Source organism: Eucalyptus grandis, chromosome 3 (genome assembly GCF_016545825.1).
Source record: "Eucalyptus grandis isolate ANBG69807.140 chromosome 3, ASM1654582v1, whole genome shotgun sequence".
Classification (NCBI taxonomy): domain Eukaryota; kingdom Viridiplantae; phylum Streptophyta; class Magnoliopsida; order Myrtales; family Myrtaceae; genus Eucalyptus; species Eucalyptus grandis.
Genome location: NC_052614.1, coordinates 51,823,034 through 51,833,264, shown reverse-complemented (window position 1 = coordinate 51,833,264; position 10,231 = coordinate 51,823,034).

The following is a 10,231-nucleotide window of genomic DNA, read 5'->3' as shown; positions in this document are numbered from 1 at the left end:
GAATATATCGTTATATTTCACACGATATTCTCTTTTGCATTTTTCAAATATTCCATCCAAAAATTTCATTTTTGCTCGAAAATATGTCCTCGGTATATGTGAAAAATCTCAGTAGAATATGTGAAAAATCTTGCGCTCATCGTTGGTCCAATAAATAAATGCAACAAATACAAATTAAAAATAAATACACATAAATCTATATGCTATGCAATTAATATTTCTTCAGGGATACAATTAACCATTAATTTTTAATGCTATAAATGACTAAACGGTCGCCAAAATTTAGGTGTCAACAATATATATATACACACAACTAATCACTTAACAATAGTTTAAGTAAGGGTGAGTCAAGAACGAGGAGGGTTGTGAGGCTTGAACGAATGGTGAAATGCCACAAGCAAGTGAGAAGGAGGGCGAGTTGCAAGCAAGAGAAAGAGAGAGACAGTCATGAAGTGTCCAAATAAGGTAGGAGTCATGAAGAGAATGGAAGCAAAAAAAAAAAAAATAGATAGAGAAAAAGAGACCAAATAAAAATTGTGATTTTTAGATTTTATGAAACCAGTTCAATTAATTTTGGGATAGCTTTTCACCTGAAATGGGAACCTGAAGTCTAACCGGTTTTCAAGATGGTCCGCTCCGACCAAATAGTTGGGAGACAGAGGAGAAAGATGCTTTGCACCATCCGAGGAAGACGAATATGGAGTGGGTAGGAATGAAAACAACAAAAAAGGAGGGCGAGCAAAGACCAAAACATAGGATTAAGAACCTTCTTCTTTCGTACGTCCGCTCTCGGTTGACCTATGTCTTTTCGGCAGGTTATCTGACCGGTACTCGTACAAAATTTTTATAGTAAACGCTTAAAGTTTCCATATAATCTAATCTATTATTGTGTGTGGACGATGGACCTCGTGAGCCATGTGACATAAATGCACTTATTATAATTCATCTAATCAGTGGTTAGAATATAATTGATCATTCAAAGTCTAACAAAAAAGTACTAATATTATTGATAATTCTAGAAGGAGACTAATTAGAAAGTATGAAAAATTAAATCCGTAAAAGAAAAATATAGAGTTGTCAAGAGCAAAAAATGTTGTAATATATTTTATTATTCTAAACGTGATCCTAATTTTGCATTTTCCAATTAATTCCGATTTATTACTCAATTTAATACCCGCGTTTATTATATTATATTTGCCTGTTAATATATTACCATAATAGTTTTAATGGAAGATGTTAGTAATGTAAAAAATAGAATAAAACATCATGTCGTCTAGCAGAAAACACACCATTACATTTGAAGGACATTGGCTAATAGAATAGGACATACAAATCTGGTATTTTTGCGGATCGATCGTACTTCGTGGATCTGTTCAAGGTTTTAGGGTTTTTCGCATTTGCATATTTTCATCAATGGCTGGAGGTATGTTGATCTTTACGTTTCCGCAAATCAATCCCGAATTTTGTACAAATTTATTCCTAAATGATAAATCGAGATCGTCGGGTTTTATTTAAATTTAGTCTTATAAAAACAACATAATAGGACCAGAAAAGACAAAAGCATAGGATTATGAACCTTATTCATATGCGATAAATATTTCACTTTGGCTTAACTCGAAAGTCTCTTATATCCAAGTGTGAATTCTACTATTCGAAAAAGCCGATTGAATGCCACCCACTTGCATTATCTTCATAATTAAAGCTCAACATCCAGCTAATTAGGTCACTTACCTCAAATAGTTAGAAGCTATGGTGGCTAAGTCCATATTTGCCGGAAAACCACGGATTTTTCGAATCGATGTCCACCTTTTGAACCTAACGAAGAATACAACCCACTTTTCAAGAGCAAAGTTTGAATCTTTGAATGATTGGGGGGTGATCAATTTTAAATTATGTCCAGATTTCATCTGAAATCTACTCATCAAAACAGATTTGTCATTTTTTTGAAAGGTCGAAACAGGTATTGAGAACTCGAGAATCAAACAAGATTGAAGTGAGGAAAAATGATAACAAATATTGTGCCAACATTGAGGGTAATCTCAACTGTGCCTATGCAACCATGTTGATATTTGAGGAACTAAGTGTCAAGGAGCCATTCTAACGGCTATTGGAAGGCCTTTTCATCTATGAAAGGTTAAAGCAAGACGAATACTCTTAGGAATGCCATTGTTTGACCAATTCAAGAGGAAAATGGAGATTAAAAGAATGTTCTTGCCGAGTCATAGGAATAGGATGTTTATCAATACGGGTAGACTGGATATATTCCTTGACATCTTTTGGAATATGTTGAATCTTGTTGAATGAGTTTTTGGATGGAACGCGTGGGAGATCAGGAGTTTTGAAAATGCAGAATAGGGATTTATTAGAGGGAGTTGAATGCCAGAAACCTTATCATCCTCACAGAGTTAGGTGACCTCATAAAGATAATCAAGTTTTGAGGAAGTAGATTTTCTGAAGGTAGAAAGATCTAAGGACAAGGATGCATCTATCACAGTAGGTTACTGATCGATCATACCCTATAACATGGAATTGACAAATTTTCTTTTTTTTTTAATTTCATTTTTAGTTTAAAAAAAAATAAAAGTGAACACAATAACTATTAAATCATGCCTCGAATTTGAGACCGTTTATGGAATTTGATTATGTTAAAATAAAAGAGAATATTTCTCTTTGACTATTCTTGTCCTCGTGAGTGTAAGCTTTTGGTGCCGAGTTCTTGTTGTATAGCTCCTTGCTTCGCTTTGGCTTTAATTAATATAATTTTTACCATTTATCGAAAAAGAGAGAGGGAGAGAAGATTTCTATGTCACTAAAGGACAAAACAAGGGGGCGCATTTATTCTATGGATTTTTATTTGTTTTATGGGGTAAAGAAGTTTTTGTGTAAGAGAAAAGAAAGAAGTCAACGTCACCTCTTTCTTGATCATTGGTCGGTCAATAAGGGTTTGACCATGTGAGGGACCCACACACATGCACATTCACACAAGGCTCATATGGCTCACGACGTCCATCGTAAGTGATTGTAACTCTAATAAGTGCATTTATATCACATGGCTCACAATGCTCTGACCAAATTGAATTATTTATATATAAATATTTTAGATTTGAACTTAAATTTAGATATGAAAAATACTCAAGCATATAAGTTATTATAACTCTAATATTCTAATTATAATGTATTATTTAGTGTTGGTTTTGCAGTGAATTTTTTTTCAATACTTAAATCAAACCACATAAATTTCTAGTGTCTTATTATTCCTCATTTATTTCTTTGGGATTTTTCTCATTAACTTAATTTGCAAGATCCTGTCGTTCCACGTTAATATTAGAACAATAGAACAATTGGTATTAGAGCGTGGGATCGGATTTTTTTATTGTGATTTAGAGCTTTTACTTATCTAATTATTATCTAAAAATTCTATCATTGCAATTACATCTGTGGCAAAAGTTGAAATTAAGAAGTTTAACGAGAAGAACAACTTTGGTTATGGAGTATTAGGATGCATGCACTATTGACAACCCAAGATTTGACCAAGACATTGGATGGTGAAGATAAAATAGAGTTATTGGAGAAAGCAAAGAGAACAATCTTATTGAATTTGTAGGATGTAATGTTAATAGAGGTGGTCGAGGAGAAGGATGCCACATTATTTTTTGGTCAAAGAATGCCGCACCGTTACGAGCAAAAACTTCATGCACTCTATGTAACGAAGGATTTCTTGATTTCAAAAATGTTTTTCTCAATTTGTTCATTTTTTATAAATTAAATGTTGAAAAATGTGGAAAACATTTTCTAAGAAATTGTTGTCTATAAGGCAATCGTAGCCTTATGGAAATTATTAACATTTCAGCATTTTATTCTTGTGTTTTCACTTATTGTTAATGGGTGGTGGTGGGTCAAATAATGGCAGTTACGCTAAAACTAACAAAGCGCAGGGTGCTGGAAATTTCTTAAAAATGGGATGTCGCTTTTGAGCTTTATATTTCCCATTCATATTCGGAGCTAATGATTTCACTGACAGATCAAGTATATATATAAGGGTCTTCTCTCCAGGGATCTCACGGTCGAGCAATACAAATATATTCTCGCAAAGAGCTTTTTTCGCTTTAGTTATTTTCCCTCTAAAATTCCATTCGCTTGACCGTGAGACAGAGAGAGCCATGAGTGATCATGCAGCTATGGAGATCGTTGATCTGAACGATGCAGCAGTTGGAACCGATGCAGCCGGGACGACTGAAGAAGAGCAGTTTGAGACGGCAGAGACACCGCCCCATGCACCGCCACATGCACCCGCAGTTGGATCGCCCGATGATACGTTACTCGCTGCTTGGCTCGGGTTAAGCGCCTACTCCAGGAAGCGCCAGGAGGCTCCCCAGCCGAGACCTTGCCTCACACCATCTTTAGGATCCCCCAGCCGCTTCGTGGGATCGATCCTAAGGCCGAAGAGCCCGAGATCGTATCTATAGGCCCGTACCACAGGGAACAGCCTCAGGTGCTCGTTTTTGAAAGGCTTAAGCCGCATTTCCTCGAGCGTTTCCTTCACCGCACGAAGTCGGACTTGAAGAGGCTTGCGGAATTTGTGGCAGGAGAGGAGAGTTCTGCCCGGTCTTGCTACTCGGAACATGTGGATATGACAAGTAGCGACCTCGTGCAGATGATGCTGCTCGACGGTTGCTTTGTGCTGGAACTCCTACTCCGCTTTTTCGAAAGTGATGCGACTGACGAAGACGACCCCATCTTTGCACGGCCTCAGATAATCCCGATTCTCATCAGGGATTTACTGAAGCTCGAAAACCAGATTCCGTACTTCCTTCTCCATTCATTGTTTAACAGGACGGTCCCGTCCAACTTAATAGGGGAAAGAGGCTCTTTGGCCATACTCGCCTTGAAATTGTTCAATCTGGCCTATCCTGTAAGACATAAAAATTCATATGCGGAAGCCAGGATCAATTAAGACAAACCTCCAGCCATTGTTCTTGTTTGCGTTTGTCAGAAAAACCTGAAATCAAAGAAAAATTGGGGACACTCTACTACCCAATTCACTCTCGTATTGATGGTGTATTCTGAATGAGAGAGTTTGAGTTAGACCTTGTCATCACTCGTCAGAAATGAACGTACGTTCCTATTTATACATCGTCTCCCATCAAGACGGGCGGTTGTCACGAAAGGGTACAAAGCGTGGATCGAATAGTCGCAACTTTAAGAGAAAATGCAGGTCTAAAATGTGGGATCACAAAAAATAAATAACATTCTCCCACTTGATCCCATCATTTTCATCATACGAATTGTCCAACTAATTCCACGAAAACTTTATACTTAAAGAAAAGAAACAAAACACATGAATCATGACGACATGTCCTCTAAGAGTGAGTAATATCTTCCATGTATCACAATGCATCTTATTGCTTTAATGTCAGCCTATATGTGACAACATATCTTAATGAATAAACCCCATGTTTATTCCAAAACCAAGGATAAATGTTATTCTCATAAACAACAAAATGTGTACACAAAAATTGAGAATCAACATTACAACTGAATAAGAGTTTCATACAACAAAAATCGTACATATGATGACAAATTACATGATGGGACTTATTCCCATACTAGTTACATGATCCTTAGACTTCATTGGTGGCATGTCTTTAGTTAAAGGATCGGCTATCATCAATTCAGTGATAACGTGTTCAATGACCACTTTATTCTCCTTAACATGTTCCCTTATGGCTAAATACTGAATGTCGATATGCTTACTTCGACTGCCACTTTTGGCATTTTTAGCCATAAAAACCGCAGCTGAATTGTCACAATATATTCTTAATGGCCTAGAAATAGAATCAACAATTCTAAGCCCAGCAATGAAACTCTTCAACCATACACCATGCGAGGTAGCCTCAAAACAAGAAACGAACTCAGCCTCCATAGTGGAAGTAGCAGTCAAAGTCTGCTTGACACTTCTCCATGACACGGCTCCACCAGCTAACATGAAAATGTATCCAGATGTTGATTTTCGTGAATCAACGCAACTCGCGAAGTCCGCATCCGAATAACCGACCACTTCTAGGTTGTTAGTCCGTCTATACATAAGAATATAGTCTTTGGTACCTTGAAGGTATCTCATCACTTTCTTTGCAGCTCTCCAGTGGTCTAAACCTGGACTACTCTGATATCTTCCCAACATTCCCACAGCAAAAGCGATGTCAGGTCGAGTGCAAACTTGAGCATACATCAAGCTTCCAACAGCAGAAGCATATGGAATGTTGTACATTTGTTCCCTTTCTAGATCGTTCTTCGGGCATTGGTTCAAATTAAACCCGTCACCCTTTACAATGGGTGCTATACTTGGTGAACAATCTTTCATCCGAAATCTCTCTAGGACCTTATTGATATAGGTTTCTTGAGATAGTCCTAAAATGCCTCGAGATCTATCTCTATGGATCTTAATGCCAATGACATAAGATGCCTCACCCATATCCTTCATGTCAAAACTCTTAGAGAAAAATTGTTTCACCTCATGTAGCAACCCCTTATCATTGGTTGCAAGTAGTATGTCATCCACATACAGCACAAGAAAACAAATTTTGCTCCCACTAACCTTCTGGTATATACATTGATCCATGACATTCTCTACAAAACCGAATGAAGAGATGACTTCATGGAACCTTAAGTACCATTGGCGGGATGCTTGTTTCAAGCCATATATAGAGTTCTTAAGCTTGCACACCAAATGCTCACCTTTACTAGAGGAGAATCCTTCAGGTTGTTTCATGTAAACCTCCTCCTCTAGTTCTCCATTGAGGAACGTCGTTTTCACATCCATCTGATGTAATTCCATATCAAAATGGGCAACCAATGCCAAAACAATACGAAGGGACTCTTTCTTAGATACAGGAGAAAAGGTCTCCGTGTAATCGATTCTTTCCTTTTGAGTGAATCCTTTGGCAACAAGTCTAGCCTTATATCTTTCAATGTTACCCAATGAATCTTTCTTAGTTTTGAAGACCCATTTACAACTAATGGCCTTCGCACCATTAGGTAACTCAACCAAATCCCAGACTTTGTTAGATGCCGTTGAACTTATCTCTTCCTTCATGGCATTGTACCACAAATTGGATTTATCACTATCCATGGCTTGTAAAAACGTTTCAGGATCATTTTCAGCTCCAATATTGTAGTCAGACTCTTGTAAATACATAATATAATCACTAGGAATAGCCGATTTCTTTATTCTAGAAGATCTTCTCAATGTTGCATCAACATTCTCTTGAGGAGCGTGTTATTCAACTGGTTGTTCAACAGTTTCTGGTAATTGCTGAACAACTGGATCTACTAGATCAATATCGGCAGGTTGTGGAACTTCAACGATTGGTTGTTCAATAGCCGGCTGAGCTGAAGGGGCATTATAAGCAACAACCAATCTTAAACTTGAGGTGGAATGTTGAGTATCTGTATGATCTTTCTTAGGATCAAGGTCCTTCGATTGATCGCTCCCACTGATCAAGTCATTTTCAAGAAATTTAGCGTTTTTTGATTCCACAATCCTAGTGGTGTGAGATGGACAATAAAACCTGTATCCCTTAGACCTTTCGGCATATCCAATGAAATACCCACTTATGGTCCTTGGGTCCAACTTCTTTTCTTGTGGGTTATAAACTCTCACTTCGACGAGCATCCCCAAACGCGCACATGATGCAAACTCGGTTTCCAACCTTTAAATAACTCAAAAGGTGTCTTTGGGACAGCCTTGGTCGGAACTCGGTTTAATATGTACACTGCCGTCTTAAGTGCTTCAATCCATATGAATTTAGGAAGTTTGGAGCTGCTAAGCATACTACGCATCATGTCTAATAAGGTTCGATTTCTTCTTTCCGCTACGCCATTTTGGTCCGGAGAACCAGGCATAGTATATTGGGCAACTATCCCATGCTCTTGAAGAAATCTTGCAAATGGACCAGGTGCTTGTCTATCTTCAGTGTATCTACCATAGAATTATCCACCTTTATCTGATCTCACGATCTTAATTTGCTTATCGCATTGTTTCTCTACTTCCGCCTTAAATACCTTAAAGGCATCTAATGCTTCATACTTATTATGAATCAAGTAGAGATACATATAACGTGAATAATCATCTATGAAGGAGATGAAGTATTTCTGACCACATGAGTCCATATCCGGACTACAAATATCTGTGAGTATGATTTCTAATATTTCTGTACTCCTCTTGGCACATTTCTTTGTCTTGTTAGTCTGCTTTCCCTTTATGCAGTCCACACAAGTATCACAATCAATAAAATCTAAAGTACCGAGTACTCCATCATTTACTAATCGCTTAATTCTTTCTATGGAGATATGTCCCAATCTCCGATACCACAACATAGAGGAATGTTCTTTCACAATACATCATTTTATACCAGCTTTATCATGAACATGCATCGTATCATAATAGGCATTGTCTTGTAAATTAATTCGAAAAAGACTATCAGACAAAGTACCACTCTCGACAATTTCAAATTTAAATGATAAACAGAAGTTTGAATCTGAAAAGTTAAAAGAGTATCCCAAAGGTACAAGTCTTGAAACTGAAATTAAGTTTCTAGAAAAACTAGGAACATAAAAGGTCTTTTCCAAATCTAAAACAAAACCACTATTGAGAACTAGTCTATATGTCCCAATAGCTTCCACATGCGAACGCATCTTGTTTCCTGAATAGATGCTTTGTCCACTTCCCACTGGCTTCCGGTGGTTTTGAAAACCCTGCAAGGAATTCGAAATATGGATTGTAGATCCAGAATCAATCCACCAAGTGTTGTGACTTACATCAGTCATATTAGATTCATAACAAACACAAGAGATTGGATTACCTTTCTTCTCGAGTCAAGCCTTAAATTTGACACAATCCTTCCTTATATGCCCATTCTGTTTACAAAAGAAGCATTTGGATTCTTTCTTAATGTCAGCTTGGGGAGGTATTTTACCTTTTCCCTTATGCTTGCCATAGCCCTTACTCTTTCCTTGTGTTGCCAAATGAGCACTTTCTCCCAATTTCATAATCAGTCTTTCTTCCTCTTGAACACACATGGTCATGAGTTCATTAATAGACCATTTATTCTTATGTGTGTTATAAGAGATCTTGAAAGGTGCATACTGTTGTGGAAGAGTGTTCAGAATATAATACACAAGGAAGGATTCGGCTATCTCAACCTCAAGGTTCTTAAGCTGAGCTGCAATGTTCCTCATTTGCATGATGTGCTCACGCACACCTTTAACACTAGTGAGCTTCAATGATGAAAACTTCATAATCAGGGTCATGGCATGTGCCTTCTCAGAACTTTCAAATTGCGCATCTATGGCCTCCAATAAAGCCTTAGCATTGTTATGCTGAGCAACTGAACCACGAATACTAGGAGATATCTTAGCTCTTATAAACATGGCACAAATGCGGTTGGACCGCTCCCATTGGTTATAAAGAGCTATCTCAGCTGGAGTGCTCAAATCAGTAGGAGCAGGCGGTTCGTCTTTCCTTATAGCATAGTCAATGTCCATCCACCCCAATTGAAGAAGAGCGCTCCTTCCAAACTTTATAGTTCTCACCATTCAATATAGGAACATCAAACTTAAATTCAGAGAAATTCACAGGTTGCGAAACTGCATATCAAATAATCATGCTTATGTCACAAAATTTGAGGCAAATATAAATAAATCATGTTTTACCAATGTAAACATGTCACAATATGAATCTCATAACATAAAAACTACCTGTGGGCTAAGTTTTTAATTTAAATAGATTCATAATTACTTCATGAAGAAACTACCATATTATATGCATTTTCTTAATCCTTGTGGGTAAATTAAGAAAAATAATATGATATTTCATCCTAATTAATCATATTAATATAATGAAAATTCTTGTGGGATAAAATTCATCATATTAATATAATTAATTACAATCAATGTCCATTTCTAAATATGATCCAGAGTATTTTAATATATAATTTAATTAATTAAAGATGCTGTGGCCACTCCTAATTAATTAAATATATGGACCATTGGACATTTAATTTCATGCACAAAATGTTCATAAAAATGCATGAAATGACATAATAAAAAAATACATCAAGGGCAGAACAGTAAATAAATAAATTGGCCAAGGGCATGATTGCAAAAATTTAAAAAATTTGAGGCAAAATCGTCAAAAGAGGCGCGGAGGAGACGTCAGGCGCGTGCCTGGCAC